Below are 13,339 nucleotides of genomic sequence, written 5' to 3'. Positions count from 1 at the left end.
ACTCTGTATTATTTTTCAAAGATGCTTTAGGTATTCTTTATTACTTTAGGTATTTAGAATACTTTAGGTATTCTTTATTACTTTAGGTATTTAGAATACTTTAGGTATTCTTTATTACTTTAGGTATTTAGAATACTTTAGGTATTCTTTATTACTTTAGGTATTTAGAATACTTTAGGTATTCTTTATTACTTTAGAATACTTTAGGTATTCTTTATTACAAAAAAAAAAACTATGTCCCATAGTTTTTTTTTTGGGCACTTATTTCCTTTTCCCTGTTACACTTTATTCGATAAAATGCTTTTTCATAATCTATAAATGCAAAAATGCGTTTCTAAATTAAATTCTTTTCGTTTTTCTATTATTTATTTTAATGTAAATATATTATCTGTACATGATCTTCCTTTTCTGAATCCTGCCCGTTCTTCTATTAATATTTCATCAGAGATAATTTTAATTCTATTATTTATTATTTTGTTATACATTTTATATACTGTATTTAATATTCTAATCCCTCTATAATTCTTTGTATCATTTCTGTTTCCTTTTTTAAATATTGAAATAATTTTTACTATCTTCCATTCCTCTGGTATTTTATATTGTTCCCAACATTTATTAAATAAATTTAGTATCCTATATTTTAAAATACTTCTCCATACTTGATCACTTCTGCATTTATACCATCCATTCCCACTGCTTTCCTATTTTTTGAAGCTTTCAATGCCTTTTCCAATTCTTCCTTCGTTATCGGATCAATGTCGCTAACTGTATCTCTTCTGTTTGATGTGTTGGATCTTTCCACAATTCTTCATAATATTTTTTTCCATTGTTCTTCCTTTAATATATTTATTCTTGAAATGTCTTTCTCTGTGCTATTCAAGTGTTTCATCATTTTATATGCCAAATTTTGTCTTCCATGAACATCATGTTCTGTTGTACTTATAAATCTATCCCATGACTCCGCTTTCGCGCCTCCGTAGCCAGGTGGGCAGGAGCAGCAGTGAGTAGCACACGCTTCTTGATTAGGCCGCGGTTCGAGCCCGTGACCACCAGATACGGCGGATGCGGAAAGGTCAGGGAATGACAACTGCATATAGCCGGAGCAATATGGTTTTAGTTGCTAATGCTCCTAAAAACAAAACAACAACATTACTCTGCTTTAGCCTTCCTTATTATATCTTTCGTTTTATTATTCTTTTTATATATTTCTTCCTTCTCACTTGTCCTGTTTTATATATATTTAAGATATTTATCTTGTTTGTCTTGTACTGCTTTAGCTATTTCTTCATTCCATATCTTTACCACCCTCTTCTTATAGTTTTTCTTAAATTGCCTAGTGTCTCTTTTGCAATCGTTTGAATTATATTTCATATATTATTCCATTCTTCTTCTATTTGTTCTCATTCCGATGTTTTACTTATTTTGTCTTTCAGCCTTTTTTCATATAAATTTTGTATAGTGAAATTATTAACCAACATAATCCTTTTTTTTTTTTTTTCTTCTTGTATGAATTTTTCTTACCATCCTAAATAACCTAATAACCACTCTTATACTACGTGTTTTTTTTGTTTTTTTTTTTTTTTTCGTTTTTTTTGTTATAATATTTGTTTACTTAGTCGAATTTACTAAATGTAGTATACAATTATCTAACTTTCCTCTAGGTCGGAACCCATCAAACCAATCATATCTGGCTGTATTAAACGACACAAAAATAATTTGTTACAATTAATTATTAATTAAGTTATGCATTATTATTAGCATTAGCATTAGCATTAGTAGAGGCATATGATGCAAGAAAGCAAGCTTATTCAGCATCAGCCAAAAAAAAAAAAAAAAAAAAAACCACTACTCCCATTTCACCCCTCCGTTCGTTCGAAATACCTGTCCAGCTGAGCCTTAAATTTGTTTAGGCTATCAACTTCAACAACAAGCGATGGGAGTCTATTCCACAAACCAACTGCCCGCTGGCTAAAGGCAAATTTCCGCACATCTATCCGACATCCGTCCTTCCTCAATTTGAATTTATGCCCTCTCAGGTGATTATTCTGAGCAAGAGGAAGAATCCCATCGGCATTGAGCATGCTCAAGCCATTCAAAGCCTTATACACCTCTATCAGATCACCTCGCCGATGCCTAGTTTCCAGGCTCTGTAATTTGCAAAACTTAAGCCTTTCTTCGTAAGAGCAACCCTTTGTTCCATTCACTAATCTTGTTGCCCTTCTCTGTACTCGTTCCAGCAGCTCTACATCCTTCTTGAAATGAGGCCTCCAGACCTGTATACAGTACTCAAGGTGTGGCCTGACCAATGCCTTATACAAGGGAATATGTATAAGTTAAGTGCAAATGCATCATTAATACACAGCCAATTCTAAATTAGCAAAATATTTGCAAAGGCAGCATGCAAAGGCAGTTTGTATGTAAGGACTGCGTGACTAGGGATACATTGTTGAGAGGTTTTCCTTTTGAAAACCAAGTGATGTACCCCCATTTGGTGGGCAGTATCAGAAAATATATAACTACAGAACGGTATCCAATTGAAATGCCGAATACATATTTGAAAAACTCATCAGAAGTATACGGTATAGTTACGAGAATAGAAATGCATGCGAGGGAGAGCTTCCAGAATTATATACGGGAAAAGTAACAGTGCAACTCGAAATGAGAAAGCCGGTTCCCAATATTATCTATGTCATGGGAAACCGACTAGTTCTGAATTGTAGAGAGGTAGAAAAAAAATTTTTGAAGTGTGGCAGCGCGGACCATTTAGGTGCGAATTGCACAAAAGGGCGGTGTTTTAATTGCAAAGAAGTTGGGCACATTAGTAGCGATTGCTCAAAAGCATGCAATAAATGTGGGAAATAAGCCACAAAGCGGGCAGATGCACAGCCAGATCATATGCAGATGCCATTAGAGGAGGGAAGAAAAAGGGAAGTGAAGAAAATTTGAAAGAGGAAAACAACATGGTCATTTTAAAGCCATAGGGAACAACAAAAAAGGTACTTTCAGTAGAACCAGCGAGCCAGGTGGGCAAAGTGCCTACCTGGCAACCCAAAGGTCGCCCGTTTGAATCCCGCCTCGGGCTTGGATCAAAGTACTGCAAAAACCTTGGTAGGTGCATTATGGCCACAGAAGCCGATGCGCCAATAACTACCAAAAAAAGAAAGAACCAGCGAACTTAATAACAGAAATAGAGGAGGTGAAAGAGTCTATAGATATAAGACAAGATACTCCCACTTTAATGGAAATAGAGGAAATAGCAAGTGGTCAGAATAGGGGGGGGGGGGAACGGTTGTTTGTTGTTGTTGTTTGGTTTTTAGGAGCATTAGCAACTAAGGCCATATTGCTCCGGGAATATGCGGTGGTCATTCCATAACCTTTCCGCATCCTTCGTATTTCGTGGTGACGGGCTCGAACCCCGGTATAATCAAAGAGCGTGCGCTACGCACTGCTGCTCTTTCCCACCTGGCTACGGAGGCGCCTCGGGAAACGGAGAGGGAGAAGGTGTGGGAAGAGGGGGAAAAAATGAAGAAGCAAACTACAGAGGAAAACAATATGACCATACAAGATCTGAGCGAGTCGAGTTCGGAGGATTCTGAAGCGGAAGGGCCATTAGGGGAAGGAAGGGAAAAGTTATTGTGTGTACAGCATTTAACGAATTATGTACCACCAGGACAGGAAAAGTTGAGGGAAAAGCTAACGGATTGGGAGCAAAGCCTGAGGAAACCCAGAATAATATTAGAACAAACCCGAGAATGAAAGATAAGAAATATACAATTTGTGTGGAGGGATATTTTTTTTTTTTTGGTAATTTAGTAGGGCAAACTCTTTTAGAAATCACACAGCAGTTAAGTAACTGCCGAATCACATGGATTGGGGGGCAAGAACAGGAGCTTGGCAAGACCTTGTATATTCTTAGTATATCCAAAACGAAATAGGTAAAACCCCCCTTGTGGATTCAATCTGGGTAACACATGGTAACTATTGGTACCTTTAATGTCCGGGGCTTTTCCCAGGGATAAACTCATCATTATGTCTGGAGAATGACATTATTGATGGGCATCACAATTTTGTTTATTCAGGAAAGCCACATTTACAGCGTCTTATAAATACAAAAATTTGAAAATAGATTTAAATGCTTAAGGTTTTGGAGTTTTGGCGCTGGTAGATGACTTTCATCAACCGGTGAAATACCACCACTTTGCTGATTGGAGGCTTGAAGTGGTAAAACCCATATTTAGTCTCTAGAGCAAAGTTTTCGGCACCCCCCTCCCCCCATACTTCTCCTTCAACCCATGCACGGTACTAAGTACTATAGGTTTTGATACCTTTCGTGTTTGGGGTTTTCATAAAAAAAAAAAAGAAATTCCAGGGGGGGGGATTATAATCCTACCACCCATTGTAGGAAGGTTTAGTAACCTTAAAAGAGATGTGAAAGGTAGGGTAGTCTGTATAGACTGGAAGCTAGATTCACACACAATACGGCTGATAACTGTGTATGCACCAAATGATGCTCCAGAACGGATACGGTTAATGAATAATCTACGTCCATTTATGATGGGTATACGCTGGATTGTTCTTGGGGGCGATTGGAATTGCGTCTTAGACCCAGTCAAAGATACGTTTGTCACGGGGGATCCTGCAGGAGGGACAAGGGATGCTCTGGAATTGACATTTCTCTAAAGTGCGATCTTATAGATGAATGGCGATGGCATAATCCTACAACACGTGGTGCAACGTGGATTAGGGGCACAGTAGGCACACGCATTGCTAGTTCATAAGCACCAAGAAGTATGGCAAATAAAGCAACCAGAGGTAGGCATGTCAATATTTCTGGGACACGTCCCGTTACAGATCACAAATTATTGATGATGAACCTCCCGTTATGTACCTGGCGCCTAAACTCGGCTCTCTGGAAGGATGACTTGGGTAACATTGAGAGTATAATGCATGAGTTTGCGCTGGACATGGGAAGAATGTGCAAATTTCAAGCAGGAAGCAAAAACAGCATTCCAAAAATTAGCGAAGAAAAGAGGATGGAAAGTAAAAAAGTGCTAAGGCATCTTTATGAAGTGAGGCGACTGTTAAACTATTGTTATGATGAAATGGGGGTACAATAGTTGCAAAAATAAATACAACTGCATCTGGAAACGCAGGCAGAAAACAAAGCAGTCCGATTGCGATTGCGGTATAGGCTTGCCGACAAAAGGGCAGGGTTTATTTTCGATCAATATAACAGGACACAAACAAGCAGTTGCCCCATTCAGCAAATTCAATTGGGATCATGTCAATATGATACTACCAAGGACATAGTGACATAGTGTTTTTTGACAAGCGGCACCGGTGCTTTCGCACAACTCCGCATTTGAATCTCTTGTGAAGTAAGACAGTACAGTACTGTCAAGGCCAGATATCATATGTTAGTGTATGTTCATGTTTGCTTAGTGCGGGTTATGTTATTCATCTGGCCGCTTAGCCTAGGGTCTGTGGAACACCACAGACTGCTAGTTACCGTCACTGGCACTGGGAGCCGGACCAGGTATGTGGAAAGACAACTCTGGCTGGCCGACCCTGGGGTTAGCCTGAGCTTCCCAGGGAGGGCCGAAAAAAAAAAAATAAATAAAAAAAATAAAATAATAATAAATAATAAATAATATAAAATAAATAAAAAAAATAATAAAAAATAAAAAAATTAATAATAAAAAAATTAATAAATAAATAAAAAAAATAATATTTTTTTTTTTTTTGAAATAGGAGAAGGGGTGAGAGATTGAGGAGAAGAAAGAAGGTAAGCAGAAGAGAGAGGGTGAGGTAGGGTGGGCTCCCCCAGGGGGGGAGCCCACCCTACCTCAGGAAGAAGAGAAAAGGTTGTGAGGTCAAGTGACCCACAAAGTCAGATTGCCTAATAGCATGATCCTGCATTTGATAAGTCAAATGCCAGTCCCACTCCCAGAGGAGTATTTATATGAGTTCCTGCACAAGTAGGAAAATCAGATATTGTCATACACCTTGAAGAGAAGAGGTGCCAGCAAGTGAGTGGGTCCCACAATGGGCAAGGGGTCCAGGGTCAAGCAATTTAATCTTCTTCATCCAAGGGTGACTTGTAGGCAATGAGCAGTGTCCCACACTGGGACTTGGATAATCTTCTCTTAGGGGATGAGAGGAGGCACATGGATTCATTAAGCTCAAGGATTGCTTGGAGTTCTTGTGGCTATTGTAGAAAAGTCCTTTTTGGGTTCGTGGGTTTGTCAGATAGCTACCTTTGTGAACGTTGAGAGATTCCTGTTAGGTCACGACAAAGATCAATATTCTGTTTGTGTTTTCTTTGATTCCATTCGGGATATGTTCTGTGAATTGAGTTTTGGGTTCATTATAAGATGGGGGTGCGTTGAACAGTTTGCTGTAGGTGAATTTGACGCATTTCAAATACAGTCTGGGCAAAAGTAGTGAAAGCTTTGTAGTTGGTTTCGTCAATTATGTAGAGGTGTTCCTGCCCACTGGGTATATTTCCAGTTTTGGTGATTAGGAGACTTCTGGGTAAATCATAAAGAGGGCAATTATACATGAGGTGAATCCAGTCTACCTTGTCACCGCATGTGCAGAGAGGAGAATCGGTGAGACCCAGGGCATGCAGCTTGGCCCGAAACGATCCATGACCAGTGAGGAAGAAGGAGACGTGAAGGCCTGGTGAGTACCACGGAGGAGGTTTTGGTGCAGTTATCATAACTTGTGGAAGAAATCTTTTAGTTGTTTCACCTTTGGTTGTTTGCTCCCAAGATCTTTGCCAATGCTGGAAGAGCTTAGAGTAAATCTGTTTCATTTCGTTTTTTGGATCGTTAGCTAGATCGAGTGTTATATCCAGAATGGTGGTGGGAATTCCTCTCTTTATGCGGTATGCAAGGCCGCGACGAATAACCTCCAGGTCCAGAGGAAGAGTGCCTGCTAAGACCTGCAGGGCAGGATTACTGACTGTGCGGCATGCTCTAGTCACAGTGAGTAGGATATTGCGTTGAATTGTATGTAGCTTTGCTTTATTACGTGCAATGATGGCACGAGGGAACCATATGGCTGCACCATAGCACACAGCTGGTAAGAAGATGGTTTTATAGAGTAGCATGAGAGTCCTCCTCTTCAAACCCCAGTCTGCTCTGCTAATTCTTACGATCATGGCAGTATAACAACGTATTTTATTGGAGAGGTAATTAAGATGAGGTAAGAATGTTAATCGGGAGTCGAAGGTTACTCTTAGATATTTTAGTTCTGTTTTGAGTTGCAATGTCTGCCCAGAGATTTTAATTTGGGTGGTCTTCTTATGTCCAAGGATCCTTTGAGGAGGATAGTCTTCGTTTTTTCCCCAGAGATGACTAACTTGTGGTTGTTTGCCCAATTTTGGAGGATCGTTAAGGCAGGGGAGGCAATTTGCTCAAGCTGAGTTCTAGAATCAGCTTTGATAAGGAGGATGAGGTCATCTGCATAGGCCATGCAGTCCACAGGACCCAAATCCATAAGAAGAAATTCATCTAGTATCAAGTTCCAGAAGTAGGGCCCAAGAACCGAGCCCTGTGGACACCCTCTAACAACTGGTCGGGAGGTTTTCTGAAAATTTGTTTGAACAGTGACTGAGCGGTTGAAGAGGTAGTTCTGGAGACAGCGGTAGAGGTTGAGTGGAATATTGATTTGACGTAATCTCCTGACAATGCTGGGCCACCAGATGGAATCGAAGGCACCAGCAAAGTCAATGGAAATAGCCAGTAGATATTTTTCTGTGGTTGAGTTTGCTGTGTTGAGCAGATTGTTCATAGCATCTTCAGTGGAGCATCCTGACTTAAAGCCATACTGCTTTGGAGAGTCTAATTGGCTGTCTGGTAGTAGGTGGATAATCTGGATTGAAGCAGCCGCTCCATTACCTTTCCCAAGACCGGGAGAAGAGCAATGGGAGCGGTAAGATTTGGGTAGAGTAGGATCTTTATCTGGACCTTTTAGGATGAGTCAAAGCATTGCCTGTTTCCAAGAATCAGGGAAAATTCCTTTCGCAAGGCATTTGTTGAATAGTGCTAATAGGTGGTTTGGGAGATGTGTTGCTGCTTTCTTGATGACCTCAACCTCAATATTATCACGACCAGGGCATTTATTCATTTTTGTTCTGTCAAGTGCTTTGTTCATTTCCTCAGAGGTGAAAGGAGGTTCTATTTTATTGTTGGAGAAGGCCTGGTTGTCTTGTTTAATTTGCTTTTGTTCATCATTGAGGGGACTCTCATCAGTCTGAAGTAGGGCATTCAGAATATTATTCATGGATTCAGCCCATGTGTGTGTTGGATTGCCATCAGGAGTCAGGGTTGCATTTAACATCTCTCCCCTGGGCAGCTTGTTCATAACAATGCGATAAACGACCCCCCAAGGATCTGCGTTACCAGTGGTTGTCACAAGGTTCTGCCAAGACACTTTCTTTTTCTGCCGAATAAGGCTTCTTGTGTAGTCGTTACGATATCTTCTATATGCTTCCCGTAAAGCCTGGACCTCAGCAGGAGGCCAGGAGTGCCTCGCTCTCTGGAAGGCTTTTCGGGCAGTGTGGACTTGCCGCCTTAGGTTTTCTAGTTCCCTGCACCACCAAGGGACAGCTTTTAGGTGCTTCTGACGTTTTTTCATAGTTCTCTCACATGCTTGTTGGAGTGTGCTTGTTAGGAGGGAGAGGTGCTCCTGTGGATCAAGATGGTTTAGTTGGGATGTATCCATTTGTAGCTTTGATTTTATATTGTCCTTGAAGGCATTCCAGTCAGCTGTTTTGGTGGAGTATCTGATGATATCGTGGTAGGTGGGAGGAGTACTATCAAGTTGTCTAGATAGATGGAAGGAGATGGCCCTGTGGTCTGAGGTGGTCCAGGCCTCATGAACCATCCATGATGAGAACTTTTGTGCTATGGACCGTGTGGCGAGCGTAACGTCAATGTTGCTTTCCCACAGGGTATTGCTGAAGGTAGAAAGGTGATGTGGTTTGTTAAGGACTTCAAATGGGGAAGATGAAAGGAAATCTTCTAATTGCTGTCCATTCTGGTAAACTATGTGGCCATCCACACGGCTATGCCACAAGCGAGATCTACAATTGGCATCCATCGTTACTAGGATTTTGCTGGAAGGTAAGAGGGTTATGACTGACTGGAGATATTCAATATATGGTGCGATATCAGTTTGTGGTCGGCAGTACAACGAGACTACGTGCAGAGAGCCTTGTTGGCAGATAATGTGTGCACAAACACCAAAGGGGGTGCATAAGGAGTCGATCTTTGTGACTGTAATTGTAGTATTCCTAATAATGATGGCTGCCCATGGAGTATCTGTGGTTGTCTCAATGATCCTATAAGCGCGAGGGTAGCCCTGTACCCGTCCCTTGTGGGTGTAGGGCTCTTGAACGCAAAGGATATCAATTTCTTCTTCATCCGTTTCATTCTAATTTGTTCGACCACATTTCTGGCTCTTTGGGCATTCAGTTGGAGAATTTTGAGGACGTTGGTGGAATGGCGATTATGGTGTACAGCCATAGTCGGTTTTGTTATGGATGGTTCTCAATACCCTTAAATAGATTGGACATTTGACATCCCGGACGGAGTGATTGGGATCCATTTTTGCTGCTTTGCAGTTGGCGCAGTTAGGGGCTCAATGTTTGTTTGGACAATTGTTGTAGGTGTGTCCGCGTTCAGCACAGTGGCCACAGGTGAAGTCTTGTCGGGCACAGACATGGGATGTGTGTCCAAATCGGAGACATTTAAAGCACTTGATGGTAGGTATGTGCTCCTTGAACCGGCAAGAGCTCCAGCCAATAAATATTCGTTGTTGTTGGGATAATATTTGCCATATCTTCGGGGAGAGTTCGACTACCCAGTTGCAACAAGTACCCGATCTGGATTTGGTGGAGTACTTGACTTTAAGTTCACTTTGAATTTCATGTCTAGTGATATGATCAGCAAGGTTCCTGTCATATATTTCCTCAAGGAGGTCATCTTTGGAAATTCCTTTTTCGACATCGAAGATTACAATAGATGGGCCTTTTGGTTTGGGTATCTCAGCGCTAAGACCCAGTTCATTTATCTGTGGGATTTGAATAATGTTTTCTGCATCTTTTTTGGAAGCAGTCTCAATGATGATTCCAGAATTACGGATTTTTCTGAGGCTTTTAATTTTTATGGTTTTCATTTGAGGTTTCAAATTGGCAATAACAACCTCCTTGACAGCCTCGCTTGAAGTAAAGCAACCCTCTTGGGTCGCACGAAGGATGACTAGGTTTTGTTCTCTATTCTGTCTGGTGTTGGGAGGGGCAAATAGCTTATCTGCCATTGGTTGGATCCTCAGCGCATCTGAATAGGACCGGGGGCGCTGTGGCATTTCACTTGGTTCCCGGTTCTTGGTCTGGTGATAATCATTAACTGTGATATTCGGTTCACTGTCATAAGGTGGCAGTCAGTGTGATTGAGAGGATGGACATTAATTTTTGGCCGCTGTACCATAGCAGCATAGGTTGATTCTGGGATAGGTGTAGGGAGAAGTGCTGGTCGTGTCCGGCGGTTTTTTTGTGCTGTTAGAGCTGGGAGGAAAGAGTTCTGAGTGCTATGGCTGGTCCAAGCTGGACTGCTGAGGGCCTTTGTCAAAGTATAATTTGTTTCCCTCAGTTGTTCATTGATTGCAATTAGTTGTTCATTCTGTAGTATTAGGTCATGTAACATTTTCTCGAGGGTACCCCAGCAGCCTGTAACTTTTTGGGCAGCTGGCTTGGTTACTCTACTTCCTTCAAAGCGAAGGCAGCATTCCATCATGGACCTGAGGATCATAATTTTCTCCAAGTGAAGGCAATCCTTATCTAGTGAGGACTGCATGGAGTTCAGTTCTTCTTCTAGGTTCTCCAGAGAGTAGCTGAAGGAGAACAGGTTTTAGTGGATTTCTTGACCTTTTTTTTGGGTTTTAGCCGTTTTCGCTCAGCTGGAGGGGTGGGGTTATTCATATTGGTGTCCACACCCGCGACCTCCTCATCAATAATAATATTGCTATTATTTGGATCCCGTTGCGAGGAAACATCAGTGCCTAACTTAGCTGGTTGTTTGTTGAGCTGTTTAATCAGAGCCGAGTTTGGGCAGGTGTTTTCAAGTAGTTCCTGGTTGCTTGAGGTGTGCCGTGCTCTGCATGAAGGGCGCAATAGCACAACTACGGGAGTACTGTTTCCCGTTTGAGATTCGATTTTTGACATATTTTCTTTAATTTTATTTTTGTTTATTATTACTATTTTATTTATTATCAATTATTTATTATTATTCACCTATTATTATTTATCCATGTATTATAATTATTACTCATTTATTTATTATTATTATTATTTTTTTTATTTTTTGAAGTTGTTCAAAACAGCTAGAATTTATAGCCAATTAGCAGGAAGCTTCTTAATGCCAACTCGAAAAACGTAGGTTCGCTAAGTGAAACAATATGGTGGCGAACAAAGGACATCATGGATTATTTTAATGAAGCGTACAAACAGACGTATGCAGCATTTCAAGGGCCAGCGTTACAAGAAATGAAAGGGGGTAAAGCGCCAGGTCCAGATGGACTAACAACAGAATTTTACAAGAAAGCTTGGGAAAAGATTAGTCCAATTTTGGCTGCAATATTCTCTGGTTTCTTCGTGGCAGGTCAAGTCCCGGCACGTTTTTTGGAGGCCCAGACAGTATTTTTAAGAAAACAGAGAAGAACCGGCAAGGAAATGGGAGATTGGAGGCCAGTATCACTACTTAATGTAGATTACAAGCTATACGCCAAAGTACTGAACAGTCGCCTTAAAAGACATCTAGGATCCGTTATAGGAGCAAATCAGACATATGGGGTACCAGGAAGGGCTATGGGATCAAATCTGTTTTTTTTTTTTTTTTGAGAGACTTGCAACCGTATTGTAAGCGGAAAGGTTACAATATAATCCTAGCAGTGCTTGACCTAGAGAAAGCTTTTGATAAACTCTCCCAGAATTATCTTCAAAATTTGTTATATACTGTACAGATGGGCTAACAGTTAAGAGCAGCTGTTATCAGCTTATGCAAAGGAGTAAATACTACTGTAGTGATCAATGGGTATAGCTCGGATAAAATAAAACTGGAGATGGGGTGCGACAGGGTTGCGCACTAATTCCTGCTCTCTTCTCAATGGCGTTGGAGCTTATGCTTAGGCAGTTAGATAACTCTAGAAATATCAAAGGAGTTCATCTCCCTGGATCAAATCCTGACTGCAAATATATAGCTCATGCTGACGATATCATTTTAATCGTGTCTGATTGCAGTTCCTTGCAGAATGCGCTGGATCTCTTCAGCTCTTTTAGTTTGCCTAGTGGTCTATGTCTTAATAAAAACAAGACAATGTCAATAATGGGGAAGGAAGGAATGCTCCACTAGAACTACCAGTGTGCTCTCTTTCCTCAGCGGAGCCGATCACCATTCTGGGGGTGTCCTTCGCAAGACGGCCAATAATAACAACCCGACAACTATTGAGCTCCTGGTAAGAAAACATCGGCCAGTGCATCTTAGGTCTATTGTCATATTCTAGAAGAGTATTAATTATGTGGATGATTCTCATCTCAATAGTGATGAACATTGTGACAGTAACCACTTTTAAACATCTCACACAGAAAAGGTTACATAGGAGACTATTTAAACTCTTTTGGAATAATAGGCAACAAGAGGTGACGAAAGAAAGATTGCATTGTAGAAAGGCTCTCGGAGGTTATGAAATACCACAATTAAAGTGGCTACGGTGGGCATATGTAATAAAGCACGTTCGATCGGCCCTGTGGGACAAGAATGTAGCTTCCACCCAAGTAAAATACAACATGGGGAGGTTTACTAAGTTGCTAGGAGTTGAGTATACGGGACCTAGAGCAGAAACAATAGCATCCTTGTAATAACTGATTATCAAATATCTTCAGCAACTATCGGTAGGAGGTCTAGATATGGGAACAAAACCAAACGTTTCAGAGCTATACTGGAAATTGTGACCTATACACACCACCAGTACAGAATCCTCGAGCATGGCACAGGTTAGACGAAACCCAGATGTTTAGAAATCTTCATAACCATGTAGGTTCAAGAAGCCACTTAGCTTGGAGGGAGATTTGCCGGTAGAGGTAAATAAAGTTAAGTTCCGGGGACAGTAGAACATGCGTTTTTTTCCTGTCCAGCTGTTCAATGTATCTGGAACAGGGTTCATAAAATTATGAAAGTACCGCGATTAACAAGTGCAGTTTCCGGCGCCTGTCTCTAGAGCTACATATATCCTGATTTTCGATAAATGAAGGAAAATACCAAGCATGGAAAATTAG

The sequence above is a fragment of the Mastigoproctus giganteus genome, chromosome 9 (assembly GCF_048544385.1).
Source record: "Mastigoproctus giganteus isolate SK-2022 chromosome 9, ASM4854438v1, whole genome shotgun sequence".
Lineage (NCBI taxonomy): Eukaryota > Metazoa > Arthropoda > Arachnida > Uropygi > Thelyphonidae > Mastigoproctus > Mastigoproctus giganteus.
Note: the sequence above shows the minus strand (reverse complement) of the source record.